General features: G+C 36.8%; 1 protein-coding gene across 2 annotated transcripts in view; it reads left to right on the top strand.

Annotated features, from left to right (window-relative positions):
• PRKG1 (protein kinase, cGMP-dependent, type I) overlaps positions 1–17,282 on the top strand; it is a 1,522,098-nt gene that overhangs the window by 419,298 nt on the left and 1,085,518 nt on the right. The window lies entirely within an intron of this gene.

The raw sequence follows: 17,282 nt of genomic DNA, 5'->3' as shown, positions 1-17,282 counted from the left end.
TGGAGGAAGGATTATCTTTACTTTGTAGAACAGGAGTTTTAGGCTACAGAGTATAAATAACTTGTTCAAATTTGATGTAGCAGATTGTGGTGTCAGCATTTTACAACAATCTTGATCTGATTAACTGCTAGCAACTACAAAGCACTCTTTTTTTCTGACTCTCACTCCTGTTTCTGAGAAACCTAAAAATGAAACCATTTATCATTCTGACTTATGGTGACCCCATACTAGAGTAGAACAATGATCTAAATGGTTTCCAGGGACTTATTTTTTCAAGTAGATCACTGGAACTTTTTTCTAAGGTGGCTTTAGGTAGACTCCAAACTTTAACCTGTTAGATAACATCTCAAACTCCTATAGTTCTCATTTTGGAGAGAAAAAAAAAAATGAACTGCCTTCAGGATCTCCAAGGCTGTAAATCTTTGTGGGAAGAGACTACTTGTCTTCTCCAGTGAACTGCTGGTGGACTCCAGCAGCCACCTTTCAAGTTAGCAACCTGATATATTCATCAACCACTGCTCTACCATCACACTTATATTCACTGTTGTTGAGTCATATTTGACTCTTTGTGATTCTCTTTTAAGTTTCTAAGGCTCTAAATTGTGATGAAAGGAGAGCACCCATCTTTCTTCAGCAAAGACACTGGGGATTTGAACAGCCATACTGTAATGCCTTTGGATTGTCAGCACAACTTGACATAGGTCACGCCATTGGAGCTCCCTCACTACACCACCATAGGGCTGGTCAAAAGTTGGGAAGACAGCATGCAACTGGAGATACTTTTTTTAGTTGCCCCAGGAATTACACTTTATCCAGAGCAGTAGCAGTTGGGCCCACACTCCAGGTTTCCCCCCCCGACATCTTGTTCTGAGAGTTAAGAGCAGGAATATAGGAAAGATTCATGTTTCTTCTTGCTCCCTCAAAGATCCTTCCTAAAAGATCAAAACAGGCCAAAGAGAAATGCAGTTTGATGAGTCCAAGGGTAAGCATCAGAAAAGAGAGGACTTGCAGATTTTGAAAATTACTGCCTAACTTGGGAGGAACTGGAGAACATTATGCTAAGTAAACTAACTTAGTCCCATAAGGACAAATACTATGTAAGACCATTATTGTCGAAATAGATAACAAGTAAAACATGTATGAGGATCTAAAGGAGGGAGGGGGAAGTATAGTGAGGCGATAGTCATAGGGTTGCACAATTTGATGAATAGAGAGAGGGGTGGGTTAAAGGAAATGAGAAAGTTCCAGTGTGAAGAACAATGTATACGAATTTTGTAAGTAAACTAGTATAATAATAAAATTTTATAAGAAAACAGAGGACGGAGACTGGGTTTAGAGTTCAGAGACAATAGCATAGTAAATAGAATTAATGCTGTTCCAAACGAAATCTCTTTCTGTAAACTCCTATTACATTTATATTTGTACAGTGCCACGCAGGACACAGTACTTATCTGCTCAAATATAGCCGTGACCTACTAACTAATGTTAATGCAGTAAATACTTAGTTTGGAACCTTCAATGAATTTTATCTGTGAGATGTTATAAAGGTGATTAATAAGCATGTCTTTGCTCAGACAGTTTAATAGTGTAGAGTTAATATAAACCACTCCACAACAAAACCAGAAAGATCTTGGAAGGGTCATGCATTCTGGTTGATTTCAAAAGTGTTTTCATGGGAAGATGCACAAGATGTTTTTCATTGAACATTCTGGCTCCAAACTATAGTACTGCCTAATTGTTCTCAAAACTAAAAACTTAATTTTACTGAGTCAGAACCAACTGACATCTGACCCTCCAGCAGGTTTTCAGAGTTAATATTGCTCATATTTCTTCCTCAGAGCAGCTGGGAGATTTGAACTGCATGCCTTTGTTCTGGGAGTACAACTCCCTATCCACCAGAACACCAGTTGTTGTTGATTGCCTTCGAGTTGCATGACTCATAGCAACTCTATGAACGAAAGGCCTGAAGCCCCTCTACAACTGTCGACAGTTATCAAAGTTCATAGAGTTTCCGGAGGCACGTTATTTAGGAAGTGGATGCCACTCCTGCTCTCTCTGATTAGTTCTAAAATGTAGCTGTCTCCTATCTATTCACATTTACTTATGCCAATCATTCTGTTACCTCTCCAATAATAGTATTCTATGTTTGCCTTGTGCTGGTTCAGAGGATATACTGTTTTTAAAATAGTAGTTTATTCACAAAATAAGAATGCATTGTTTTCAAGAAGTTTTTTCCAATTTCCCTCACCGTACCAATCCATCAAATTGTACGGCTCCATGAGTAATCCCCCTCCCCCACACATCCTCATCCCTCTGCTTCCACCCTCTCTCACCTCCCTTGGATCCTTTTACTCATTCTACAATAATGGTTTTATACAATATTTGTCCTTGTGACACTGAGTTAGTTCACTCAGCATAATGCTTCCCAGTTCCTCCCAAGTTAGGTAATAATTTACAAAATCATTGTCCCTGCCTTCTACGTAGTATTCCATTGTGTGAATGCACCATAATTTCTCAATCCATTCTTCATGGTTGGACATTGAACTAGTACCCTGTTCTTGCAATGGTGAATAATGCTGCTATGAACATTGGTGTACAAGTCTCCGTTTTGTGCCTCAGTCCCCATTTTCTCAGGGGATAGTCCAAGTAGTGGAATAGCTGAGTCATATGGAATTTCTTTGTTCAGCTTTTTGAGGATGCCTCAAGCTGCCTTCCAGAATGGTTATACCATTTGACAATTACACCAATAATGTATAAGATTTCCTTTTTGCCACACAGGGGATATACTTTTGAGCAAACTAAGCATGGTATCCTCCTCATGGAATGTATAGTCTAGACAAGAGAAATAGTTATTAATTTCAGGATTTACTTAAATGAATGCAGAGTTATGGCTGTGATGCAGGAATCAGAAAATAACTGAAAGGAAATCTAGAGAACACTCACTAAATATTTATGAAAGTTTTAGAGTTGGTGTTTCTGGTTGATTCTTAAGGACCATCTATGTGATTATAGGACCACAGAGTTGAAATTCTCTTCAGAGAAGGGTGTTCCTGAGGGATATGTAGTGACATTGGTGAAGACTATCTTAGCGTCCTAGTATTTTTATAACAGAAACATCATTAGGGTTTTTTTTTTAAGTGAACCAAATAATTTTATTAACTTTCAGTCCTTTGGATCAAAAAATATTAAATATTATCTAAAAAGGAGTCATTGAAATTCACTGAATCTTAAATCTCAATTTTGAAATAGGATGTAATTTACATAGACCATGGTTACATTTATATTAATACTTTCCTTCAAAGGTAGAGTATGAGTTTTTTAAAAAATTCTTTTATATTGGTTTGCACACAAAATTTGTTTACATTGTGTTTCATTTAAGTACACTGTTTTTCACACATTCTTTTATTCACATTGTGTTTTATATGATCATTCTATACATTGTGTTTTAAAAATTAATCATCATTGGTCTATGTCCATTATCACTTCATCTTTTCAAGTAAAATATACAATTAAATTTTAACTCTAAAAAGATATAACCATATCAGTGACTATATTTCCATTATATTTCATATTTATACTTCTTTACTAAGCAAATATTTACCTAAGTAGACAAATAGATTTAACAAAATTTTCTTAAAAATCCTTATGAGTCAGTTTAAATATTTATGGTGTTTGAAAGTTTGAAATTAAGTTTTCATTACAGATTCAAGGTTTTGGACTGAATAAACCACTATATTACCATTTTTAATAAGAAACCAAAATACAAAACATAATTTTTTAAAAAAAGATTATTTTTAAGAAGTAAAATAATAGTTTCAAAGTAAAAGTTACTATTACCTTCATTTTTTAAAAAAAGGATTTTTCTAAAATCTCATCTAGAAAGATTATATAGACATGGGAAAAAAGAAATTAAAGCAAAACATCACACACTTTAACTATAGAAATCAAGCTCATTTGTATACAGACCTAAGATGAATCCTTGTCATTTTAACTATTCACATAAGTAGCGTAGAAATAAGTAATTCAGCATGCCTTATTACTTAGGGATGGAAATGCCCTGACCAGTTTTATTTATTTCTTACCTCAACAAAAAATTATAATATTTTCAGGATATATAGTGTATAAAGTAAAAGAATTTTAATCAGTAAATTCTTTAATCTCCATGTAAAGAGACTCTTAATATTCATGTGCCTTAATTATTGAGTGCTGTTGTAATAGGAAGAATCCAAATGATTAGCTTTAAAAAAAAAACAGGTATTTTATTCCTTATGGTTTAGGAGGCTAGAAGTCTGCATTCAGGGAGCTAGCACTAAGGAGAGGCTTTCTGTCAGGCTGAGGGAATAGTCCTTGTCTCTTTCAACATCTGTGGGTCCAGTATTCCTTGGAGATCTCCATGTGTCTTGTTACCAATCATCCCACAATTCTGGGAACTTCTGAGTGCACGGATTCCAATTCTAAAGGCTGCACTCTGCTCTTAGCATTTTTCTTGTGATAGTCAGGTCGTGCTGTACTAGTGGAGTCACTTATCAGTCCTGTTAAGACTTGCCCATCTTGAGAATCGGTTTCTAAAACTCAACCTGATAAATGTTTCTTATAACCATTCTTGACAGCAAATGTCTGAGGCTGGGTTCTTTACAAAAGCAAAGCCAGTGAAGTTCTTAGGTAAGACATAAAGAGATATCTCAAAGAAGTGGTTGTGGAGGCTGGCAAATCCCAAATCTGTGAGTCAGGGGGCTTCTCCTGACTCACATGGGTGCAGGAGTTGATAAACTCTTCAATGTTTGCAGTTGATAAGCTCAACCAGCAAGTCAGGAGATGAGTTGTTGCTTCAGAGTTGCAGAAGCTGGTAAATTCCAAAACTGGCAGATCAGGTTCAGACAACTGGCTTCAGACACTGGCAAATACCAAAACCAGAGTTTAGATGAAGAAGAGTCAATATAGGATCCAAAGCAAAGGAGAGAGCCTTGCCAGAGTGGATGCAAGCTAAATTCCCCAGGAAATTATATTTTAGTAAGGTTTTCAGCTAGAAGTCAAATTAGCATTGGTTAAGTTAGTCTTTTCCTTATTTCTATCCCATTTTTAGTCCTTATTCCTTGCATGGTTTTTCTGTCAGTCCTTGGCCTGCTCTTTAGGTAACTCCACTGTAATTGTGTTGGTGTAAGTTTCGAATCCACTCTACACATGTATGACTTCAATTGATGAATTATATTCCATTAAATTGCATTATGAGAAGATTATAGCATTACATTAGATTACATTGAAGATACCTTTGTTTCCTTTCCATTGTGTCCATTGGTATGAGGGTTAGATTTCCTACACATATTTTGTGGGGGCACAGTTTATAACAGAGTGAAAGATTGTTTCAAGCATATGCAGGAGACCTCAGACAGGAAGAAGCAGTGTGCGAATCTGAAAGATAGTGAATATGGTTGCAGGAAAAAGGAATGAGGAGGATATGTGTCATATTTTCGTGTGATTACCATCTGTTGTGGTCTAGCTCAAGTGAAACCTTATCCATAAAGCCTACTTTGAATACTTAAAAGGAAAAATGGATGTTCCTGACTTCAAAATCTTTCACGATTGTTATTTACACTTCTCTTGACACTGGTCGTTGGATGTTACCTTGATTATTTACTAAGTCTTGTTCCTCTCTCTCAATTGTAAACATATGCTTTTTTTTCCTCATTGTAACATGCTCTTACAAACTATTTGATGATTGAGGCCACATCTTAGAATGCTTGTTAACATTAAAAATGGCTTGTCTCTTAGTACCTGATACTAACTATTTTAGTTGTTGCTGTAAAGTGCCATCAAGTCAAGTATGCTATGAACAACAGTTCTGAACTTGGCCTTCTCCTCTGCCATCTTTGTGATCTCTATTGTGCTTGAACCCATTGTTATAGTTACTTTGTCAACCTTACTGAATTCTCTTGAGGATGGGGAGGAATGAGGCCAGTGCTCGCTTGATATTTGTGCAAGAAAATATTCACTGGGTCACTTTAGAATTTCAGAAAGAATTTGGAATCTGAGGGTCTTTCTAGTTTCCATGAGTCACAGTGTGTGTCAACCAAGTAATTTCAGAAATCCTTACTGATTGCAAAATACACATTCAGCCAACCAAGATTGCCTTTCCTTTTACATAGCCATCTGTACTGCTCTGATATTGTTCTTCATGTCATTATAGCGAGGATGAGCATCTGCACCCACCGCAAACATTTACATCCTGTCATAAACAGAAAGAAGTTTCCTCGAAAATGGAACACACATCAGAGAAGAGTTAGTCAGGAAACCAGAAGATGGGGAAAGTCTGTAGTCATGGGCTTCTCCAAATTATTGAAGAATGAGGATGTCAGTTTGAGGACCACAGTGTGCCTGATTCATGCCATTGTCTTTTCAGTCACTTGCTATGCATCTGAGAGCCAGGCAATGATTAATGATGACAGAAGAATTGATGACTTTAACTGTAGTGTTGGAGAAGATTGTTGACGATCCCATGGACTTCCGAAAGAACAAACAAATGTATCTTGGCAAAGGTGCTGCCAGGGTGCTCCTTGGGGGCAAAGATGATTAAGCTTTGTCACACACTTTAGGTGTGTTAGTAGGAGAGAGCATTCCTCAGAGAGGGACATCATGCTTGGGAAGGTGGAGGAGAGTCAAACAAGCTCAAGACTCTCAACCAGGTGGGTTGATACAGTGACTATAGCCGTAGCCATGAGTGTGTCAGAGATTGTGAAAATGGCATGGGGTGGGACAGGGTTCAGATAGGTTGTTCATAGGGATGCCATGAGTTGCACTTGACTCAACAACCCTTAACAACAACAGAGAAGAGAGCCCAGAGGGAGTAACCTGCCTCTCTGGGGCTTCTTCCTGAAAGTCTCTAGGTCTTTTTGCAGTTATGTGAGTTGTACTTCTTCTGAACTGATAATTTATCTCTCATTCTTCCCTTTTATTTCTTGGAACATGATCATTCATCTAATGGCTATGATGGAAGAGTGGAGAAATAGCTGTAAAATGAGAACTACAGAACCATCACTAAGGCTCACAAAAGTGTTAGGGTTAATGGCTATGGCAGGACTATGTCTTCTATGACAAATAGCCTTCTAGTTGGGAGCAGTGAACTCACTGTTGGAGAGACCCAGAAGTCCTAGTGTGTAGGAATGATCACTTTATGGAGACTGTCAATTTGAATAATATAACCTCTGAGATGAGAGGTAAAGTATCAGTCAGTTTCATGCCACATGAGTCAGAGGTTAGAGGAAGAAAGCTAAAAAGCTGGCTTGCAGTTGTCTTATGGATTGTATTTCAGTTGCAAATACAACTGTGTAACCTTAGGTGTGTAACTATGAGATGCATAACTGTACGTCAAATTTAGGATGATACATGCATGTAAATAGGCTTCTTTCATGTATTAGAATAGTGTATGACAGATCATCCTTCCTCAGTACACTGTTGTTGTTGTGTGCCATTGAGTAATTGCACTAAGATTTTTCTATCATCCTGTGGAGCAGCTGGTGACTTCGAGCCATGTGCCTTTGGGATTGCAGTGTAGCTTCTTAAGACTAGCTTATCATTGTTGTTTGTGTAGTGTAAATAGGCCTGTCTTGGAGAGGGTGAAACCAAGTCTTTCCTTGGAAGCTAGGATTTTGAAACTCTGCCTCACTTACTTTGGGTCCACAGCCAGGAGAGATCGGTCCTTGGAGAAGGACATCATGCTCAGAAGGGTGGACAGACAGCAAAAGAGAGGAAGAGCCCAGATATGATGGATTGATATACTGACTGGGGTGATGGGGGTTAGTGTATCAGAATTAGAGAGACTGACTTGGCTCAGGACAGGGAAGGGTTCAGAGCTGCTGTACATAGATGGGGTTGCAATACATCGCAGGCCACTCAATGGCGCATAACAACAATAACCTCTGTAACAGGTTTGGAAACAGGAGGGGCATCCACTTCCTAAACAACATGCCTCTAGAAATTTTATGAACTTTGATAAATGTCAATAGTTGTAGAGGGTCTTCAGGCCTTTTGTTCATAGGATCTCTATGAGTCATACTTGAGTTGTGCTCAACTCGAAGGCAGTCAACAACAACAGTTCTCAAATGGGAATAGTTGATCCTCTAATGGGTTTTCAGAGACAGTAGATCACCTGAGAGGAGATTGTCCATCTTTTTCCCGTGGAGCAGCTGATAGATTAGAGCTGTGTGTTTTTGGGGTTGCAGCACAGTTTCTTACCTCTAGGCCACCAGAACTCTACAGCTTACTATTACCAACCCTAAAAATAGGGCAACAATTTTATTCCTACCCAGTAATCATAATGTCTGATGGGCTATCTTGCCCAGTTTTTCAGTATAGGACAGATCTAGTCAAGTTTAAGTGCTATTCTTGTTGTGTGCTGCTCCATCTGCACCGACCCATAGCTGAACATCCAGCAGGTTTTCAGAGGCAGGAGATCGAATGGGAGAAGACGGACCATCCTTCTACTCTGGAGCAGCTATTGGATTTATGCCACAAACTAGTCTACTAATTTATTTATTTTTTTAAATGGCAATTTAAATCCTCTCGCTCACCTGTGAAGGATAGATGGTGCCATCTGCTTCCGTAAAGATTTTTCACATTAAAACTCTGGTGCAGTTCTACTCTGTTCTGTGTGGAGCCGTTGTGATTGGAACGGGCCTGATAGCAGTGGGTGGAGATGGAGTGGCCCTGCTCTCAGCCACTCTCAGTGTGTTTACTCGTCGAGGGGCCCTAGAGTCTCTGGGGTCCTCTTTACTCTGAGCTGGATTTCTCTGTGTTCTCTCCAGTTGACCCTTAAGATGCGGGTCTTAACAGGGACAGGATAGAAAATTAATTAAAAGGGGTACTGTTTGTGAACATATTCTTTAAACTGTTAATGCTTTACAAAATAAAATTCTATATTGATAATAGTTTCAGCACACTCATTTACATGAACCACTTATCATTCACACCTAATTAGCAAGCAGTGCATTAACAATTATGTGGCTGATTAAATACACATCAGATCAACTCTTTGGCAAGCTGTTCAGATTACAGTACTACCCTCATCCTCACTTGGTTGCCATTTTCATAGTTTATTACTTGGAAGCATGGTCAAGTACTGACAACTTTTAAAAAGTGAATATTTATCCTAAAAAGGTTAAGCATTTCTTCCAAGAACAGTAGATTAGAATAGTAATGGGTACAATCATAATTTTGTTATGTTCAAAGGCCTTTTTTCATGGGAATGAAATTTTTGGAGTCCTCAACTTTTTAATAAACCTTCTGTTCTTGAGTTGGAGATGGTTATTTAAGTTCTGGATGTGAGAGCAGCCCGCAAGTCTTTACTACTAAGTTATACACTTCAGATTGTATGTCCCCATTAGGCAGTGAGGGTGATGCAGTCTGAAGAGAGTTGTGCTGTTAATCCAAAGGCAGTACGAATCCCCAGTAGCTCTGTGGGAGAAAAACAGACAGTCTCCTCCGATGGTGATTTATACCCCCTGAAACCCGCTGGAGGGAGAGCAAGGAGTTTAGACTTGATAGTAAGCAGTGGACTGTCCCCCTTGTTCTTAGACCTGTGACCTGTACTTAGTTTCTACTCATGCTGATTTTCTAAAATAACCGCAGTCACCAAAGGAGTTGAAGTAGCAGACAGAAACTTGCATAGGAAACTGTTCTAAAGCTACATTATGCTATAGAGCAAAGTTTGGAGTGAGAGTCTGTGTACTATCATTTAAAGTAATTAGGAGAAATTAGTACTCATGTCTTAATAGTGTGACATGTTCTTTCAAAATACTGTGCAAGGAAAAGAACATTTTAACAGTTGGAAATGAGTGATTGGTTTCTTTAGATTTCCTAAAAGGTGACAAAAGAAAGAACAGACATTGCTAAAATCTGTCAGCAGATTCTCAACTAGAGTGTTGTGAAGTGTAATGGCCTTGACTTTGGAACTATAAAACATGAGTGTTTTAATTGCTCATGTGAGAGGTTATTGATTAGGTTGGACATAAACGACGCAAAGAAGCTATCATTTGTTCTAAAATAGAAAAGAATATAATTTGAACAAATTCATTTCAAAAGTTATAAGTGAATACTTTAAGAAAGGGAGCACACAACCGTCATACCTTGGAAGTGGGAGTTTGATCACTAATTTGCAACTTTTTTGATAGAAGAACTCATTTCTTGAGGCCTTAGAGAACTTAGATATTTTCTGATAGACATTCTCTATCCTTATAAGAAGCCTGTAATAAAATACAGCATGATTTCTCTACGTAAATTGTCTGAGGCCACATAACCACTACATAGCAGAGGTGATACTTATTTCTGGGTTAATTTCAATGCCATTTCCACTGTCTCAGAAATTTGGCATATGCATGTGATGTTAGAAGAAATGAAATAGCAGAATTTTGTAGCAAAATGATGTGTGGAAAAGCTACACAATTATATGGAGATGGGCATTTCAGTCATGAGAGAGCAGGGATATGATGTGTGGAGATAAGTAGATCTTGTTTGAATAACTCATCTATCATCATCTGATCTGTATCTTTAGAGTGTTATAGTTTGTCATCTCTCTCTTATTTGATATTTTTCACTAAACCTGCTATAATTGGATTTACCTTTATGTCAGGACTATTCCTGACATACTGTGGTCAGTAACAAGAGAAATAGTGACAATATTAACCAGTGGTATTCACATGGCCTCTTATTAGCTGCCTAACATAAGAACAAGAGTGTTAACACTTTGTCTCTTTTTTCGATGAATATTTGAGTTTGTCTCATTTTAAATCCACATGAGAAAATCTGAAACAAATTATCCTTGGGTACCTTATTAAAATGCCTGCTTGGGTTCAATATGTGCAGAGAGCCTGCGAGCTAATGCAGGAAAATTGTACTCTAAAGGATGAACAAAAAGCTAAAAGAATAACTATAATGGATCAAACAAAAAGTGTGTTTATTATCTTTGTTTTAAAACTGGTAATATGTTGCCCTGTTGCTTTTTAAAGGGTTCTTAGATTATGAGTGGAATACTTTATTCTCCCTTAAGATGAAGTTGGACAATACTGAATTGCAATGATTATATTTACCAAGGCCTTATGAACTCAAAACATTCTAGTTGCAATGTTAATACATTTCAAAATTTCTTTCTTGAGGCTTTTTAAAGGGACTTCTAACCAGCATTTTCACTGGCATGGTGTGATTTCCCTCCCACCCCCCATTTGAGGTTTGAGAGATTGTATAAAAATGAGTGGGTGGTCAAATGTCTTTTGAGCTGGGTACATCCAATTTACTTCTAGCTTTATCTGACAGTGGAGGAATCTTCCCACACTCAGTCTGCAGGCCCAGGTGGACAGAGTTGATGATCTTCATGGTCAGAGCCAGCTGGAGTAGGTGCCAGCCAGTGAGGTGTGATTTAATGAATGTGGAAATACCCTTTTGCCTACATTTCAAGATAAAATATTCTCCACTTTTCTGCTATTCCAGGGACTGAAACTCTGCTAGAAAAACTAGACTTTAGATCCAGAGTCAACATATATATGAATATATTTAATATTCTTTATTTTCTGTGGAATAAAAATGTGGAGTCTTCAAATATATTATGGCAGGGTCTTCATGGTCTGACCCCCTCTGTCTTTCTCCCATGCCATGATTCAGCCGCTGAGAAATCAAGCTCTCTTCTGTCACAGGCCTTTATACCTGCCATTCATTTTCTTCTTTTTTTATTTTTCCACAAGTCAGACCATAGGTCTTTTGCAAAACTTTTAATGAGTTAATCGCTTTCCATTCCACGCTAAGGTACCTCATATACGCCTCATGTCATGATTTATTTGAAATAGTAATTAGAATTAACTGTTTACATGCTATAGTCTGTCTCCGTTACTCTGACTCCTTTGGGATAGAAATGACACTGTACTTACCTGTGCACTTTCAGCCCCTAGTTCAGAGACATATTCAAAGAATATTTGTTGGGATAAGTGATATGCATAAAATTTATGTTCTTGAAACCGAAATCTAAAATCCTCTTACCGTTGAACTTTTTCAAGGTAGGAGGTCTTAAGTATGTGGATGAGATTCTGACTTAAAAAGTGATAAGCTTTTTTATAGCTTAATGATGTCTCTTTAGTAGGTTATTAAGGGGAGTGCCTGAAATGACCTATTTAAAAAATTTTAGCAAAGTTTTGGTCAAATTATTGATATAAGGACACAAGTAAAAATGACTAGTATCATTTAGCAATAAGGTTTTTAAAATAATGAAGAATTAAAATTAGCCTTTTGCAAGGACTGTTAATACACTGGAAGAATATTGAAAGAATCATGTAAAAGTAGCCTTTGAACTGGAATTATTGGCATTATTGGTAATTGGTTAATTGCTTACATAATCTAGTGGAGGGATTGACAAAGCTGGGCAGGGTACAGAAACCAGAGAAAAATTCCAGTGAAGGAGGAACATGGTTCCAGGTAAGGGGATGTAAATATGGCTTTTATTAATTGTTTGCTATTTTTTTAAAAGAAAATCTTTGGTTGTGGTAAAAGCTTGATTATATTTAAAATAGAAATAAGCTAATAATTTTCAGTTCACCCCTCAAATGTTCCTCCCCAGTGTTTAGTTCAGTAGACTTTCAACTAGAGGCCTTCTTGAAGAAAAATAGCTATGTTTAGAATTTGAAAATTAATTTCTTCTATTGGCTTTATTAACAAGGGCATTTTTTAATTTTTTTTGCCTGTTGTTATTGCTGTTTTTATGTCAGGGTGCTTTTCCTGGTACTTAATTCCTTGAATAACACTTTTCACTTGGGGTTGTTGACTAGACAGGATGATTTTTGTCATTAATTCTTATTGCTCTAGACACTTGTGGGAATTTCATGAAAATGTACAATTCACCGGTATGTACCAAATGCCGGTGAATTCAGAATCTCTTTTTCTGTGAAAACTTCCTAGATAGCTTAGCAATCACTTGGCTTCCCACTTGTGCCCTTGGAGGAGATTTTAAGTGCTTTGAACGGCTATTACAAACCAGTTAAAGGACTTGAGCCAAGTCACTGCACTCATTTCTGCTTTCATTTTATTTCTTGCTGAATGGGAATCACTATCAAGCTCCAACCCTCCAGGGAAACAGTGTACAGATAAATGAAATGCCATATTTTAAACTATTTTATATATCCCCAGAAGAAAGCAACTGAGAACATCATTCTTTGGCCTATTTAACAGTTACTGGTCTACTTTGTGTTACTGCTGGGTTTGCTTGCTGTCCATCCCTTCTTGCTCCTTACATGTTTTAAGCTTATATTGTAAGCACATAAAACTGGTGAACAAATATTATTTTTTAAAATTTGCTTTAAGTTGTTACACATCTTTTTCTAAAAAAGATGGAACTGAGGATAGAATTTATTCTTGGTTTTATCTACTCCTGAGATATCTGCCTACTGAACTTTACTGATTTTCACCTTAGTAATTTGTCTCTCATAATCTTAAATGAGCCACATAAGCAGAGTTTGCACATTTTACCAAGACAGGAAAAGAAAGTAACTCTTTAAGCAAACAAATGTAAATAACTTTGGTGATTTCTTGACTTTTTTTTTGGGGGGCGGGGTCACTTACTTTTCCAGTTGTGAGTTTTGGGTTCTTTATGAACACAAAAGAACATTTGTGTTCTTTTAATTCATACGGAGATTGTAGAGTTTATATTCCTTGGTAAGTTCTTCATATCCTCCTGTGTTTATCAAGCAAGGTTGTGTCATGTGCATACAGCAGGCATTTAATAGTCTTCTTCTTATCCTGATGCTGTATTCTTCATATACATGTAGTCTACTCCTCAAATTATTTGCTAAGTTTACAAAGTAAATACATGTAGTGGAAGAATACAATATACTTCATGTTTTAAACTACCAAGTAGCTTTTTGGTTTATTTGAATGACTCTCTTTTATTCTATATGTAGGTTTTACATGAGCACATTTAAATGTTCTAGAACTCCTGTTCTTCCCAATATTATGATCCACACAGTCAAATATATTTTCATAGTCACTAAAATACAGAAAAACATCTTTCTGGTATTCTTGCTTTCAACTAAGATCTGTCTGACATCATCAGTGATGTTCATTGTTCCATATTTTCTTTCAAATCAACTTAAATTTCTGGTTGTTTGTATAGATAGATTTCTGAAACTGCTTTTAGAATTATCTTTACACAGGGTCAATAAAATTGACAAACCATTGGAAAAACTAACAAAAGGAAAAATTAGAAGACACAGATAACGCAAGAAATTTTAAAGGTAGCATTACAGCAGAACCAGATGAGATTAAATCAGTAAGATTGGAATACTATGACAAGCTATACTCTGATAAATTTAAAAACTAGAGGAAATGGACAAATTCCTTGATACTCGTGCCCTACCCAGATTGACATGGACAGATGTAGAACATTTGAACAGACCTACCAAAAAAAGAAGACAGTTTACAGGTTATGAAATACTTACCCACAAAAAATGTCCTGGCCAGATGGCTTCATGGCTGAATTCTACCAGATATTCAGAGAAGATCTATCACCAATTCAACTTAAATTATTTCAAAAAATAGACAAAGAAGCAATACTCACAGAGTCATTCCATGAAGCAAGTGTATCCCTAATACCAAAAACCAAGCAAAGATATTAACTAAAAAGAAAACTACAAACCAATATATCTCATTAATAAAGATGCAGAAATCCTTAACAAAATCCTGGCCAATAGAATCCAACAAAGAATAAACACACACACACACACACACACACACACACACACGCACATTATGACCAAGTGTGATTCATAACAGGTACACAGGACAGTTCAACATAAAAATAAAATAACCCCTCCTAGCAAATGATGCAGAAAAGGCATTTGACAAAACCCAGCACCCTTTCCTGGTTGAAACACTCAGCAAAATAGGAATAGAAGGTAATTTTCTCAGCATAATGAAAAATATACACACAAAATCAGTAGCCAGTTTATTCTCAATGGAGAAAGACTAAAAGCATTCTACATGTGAACAGAGACCAGGTAAGGATTCCCACTACCAGCACTCCTATTCAGTATTATATTGGAAGTACTTTCCAGGGCAATATGGCAAGAGAAGGAAATAAAAGACATCCAGATCAACAAAGAGATGGTGAAGCTGTCACTATATACAGATGATATAATAGTATATGGAGAAAATCCCAAAACATGGTTAGAGCTAGTAGAACAGTATAGTAGAATGACAGAATACAAGATCTATACAAAGTAAGATTCCTCTACTAGTAACGAAGAAGACACAGAGTAGGAAAATAAAGAAGCAATACCATTTACAGTAGCAAATCATAATTGAAATACTTTGGAATAAACCTAACCAGAGACACAGAAGACCTCTACAAAGAAAACTATGAAACACTTCTGTGAAATGCAATAAAAGAACCTAAATAAATAGAAAAAAAAATATGCCTTGTTCATGGATGAGAAGAAAATGAAAATCCTACCAAGGGTAATAGACATGTTTAATGCAATGTCAATACAGATTCCAAATTCTTTTTTTATTATTATTTACATTTACAGAGGTTTTGGATTTCCATTCATTCATTGCTGCACTTTTCTCCCTGCCCACCCCTCCCCACCAGCTCGTTTCCCCTTCCGAAGAGAAAAAGAAAAAAAGAAAATTCTTTCATTAGTATTTTTTAAAGACATGGTAAAGACAATTGGCAAGTTTATTTGGAGAGGAAAGCAATCACAAATAAACAAAGAACTTCTGAAGAACAAGAATGAAATGAGAAGCATAGCACTTTCTGACTTCCAAGTCTACTACCAGTTGTAATAATCAAAACAGCGTGGTACTGGTACAATGACAGGCACATCAACCAATGGAACATTATTGAGAACCTAGACATTAATCCATGTATCTATGGTCAGTTGATATTTGACAAGGAGACAAAATCTATCACATGAGGAAACCACAGCCTCTTCATAAATGGATCTGGCATAACTGGACTACTACCTACAGAAAGGTGAAGTAAGATGCACACCTCTCGTTATATACAACTATCAATTCAAGATGGATCAGAGACCTAGGAGTAAATCCCTAAACCATAAAGATCATTAGAGACAAAGTGGGACCAAGCTTAAAAAGCCTAGCCCATATAAAAGCTGACAAATACAACCAGAAATATACAACCATGACAGGATAAAATTGATGAAAGGGACCTTCTAAAGACTAAATCCCTATGCACATCAAAAACTTTTCCCCGCAGGGTGAGAAGAAAACCTACTGACTGGGGGGGAAAACCACTTAGCAATACCATTTCAAACAAGAGTCTCATAACAGAATTCTATAAGACCTCCACAAGAAAAAGACTGATAACACAATTACAAAATGAGCAAAAAACATGGGAAGACTTTTCACAGAGAAAGACATTCAGATAGCCAACAGACACATGAAGAAATGCTCCAGATGACAGGCAATAATAGAGATGCAAATCAAAACCACAATGTGATATAATCTCACCTCAATAGCAGTGGCAAAGTTTAACAGGACAGCAAGCAGTAAATGTTGGAAAGAATATGGAGAGATAATAGCTCTCAAACACTGTTGGTAGCGTTGTAAAATGGTACAACCACTCTTGAAGGCAATTTGGAATTTCCTCGCAAAGCTGAACATAGAAGTTCAGTATGACTCTGTTGTTCCACTGCTTGGATTAAACCATGAGAAAATTAGAACTAAGTCACAAACAGAGATTTGTATACCAATATTTGTAGCAACATTATTCACCATTGCAAAAACATGGAAACAGCTCAAATGTCCAACCACAATTGGATGGATTTTGAATTGTGATACATTCACATGATGGAATAGTATGCTGCCTGCAGGAGCAATAATTTTTTTAATTACTATCTAACTTGAGAGGGACAGGAGAGCATTATTCTGAATAAGCTAAATCAGTCTCATAAGGACAAATACTGTATAATACCATTATTGTAGAAATAGAAAGATAACTAGTAAAATACGTATGAGGATCCAAGGGAGAGGGTAGGAGCAGAGGAATGAGGATGGGCAGGGAGAAAAATATACAGTCACACAACTCGATGGGTGGAGGGAGTGATGTGTAAAGGAAACGGTAAAGATCCAGTGGGGATCTGGAAAGACAGGCTAATGGTGGGCATTCTTCAGTTTTGATTAATTTTATAAAATATGATGAATGTGAATGAATGAAACTGTTAATGAAGGATAGTGTGAAACACAACATACAAACTTTGTAAGCAAGCCAATATAAAATAAAAATTTATTTTTTA

The sequence above is a fragment of the Elephantulus edwardii genome, unplaced genomic scaffold, assembly GCF_000299155.1.
Source record: "Elephantulus edwardii isolate Elephantulus edwardi_28Jun2011 unplaced genomic scaffold, EleEdw1.0 scaffold00007, whole genome shotgun sequence".
NCBI lineage: Eukaryota > Metazoa > Chordata > Mammalia > Macroscelidea > Macroscelididae > Elephantulus > Elephantulus edwardii.
The sequence above is the reverse complement of the archived record's forward strand: the minus strand, read 5'-3'. Positions and strand labels throughout refer to the sequence as shown.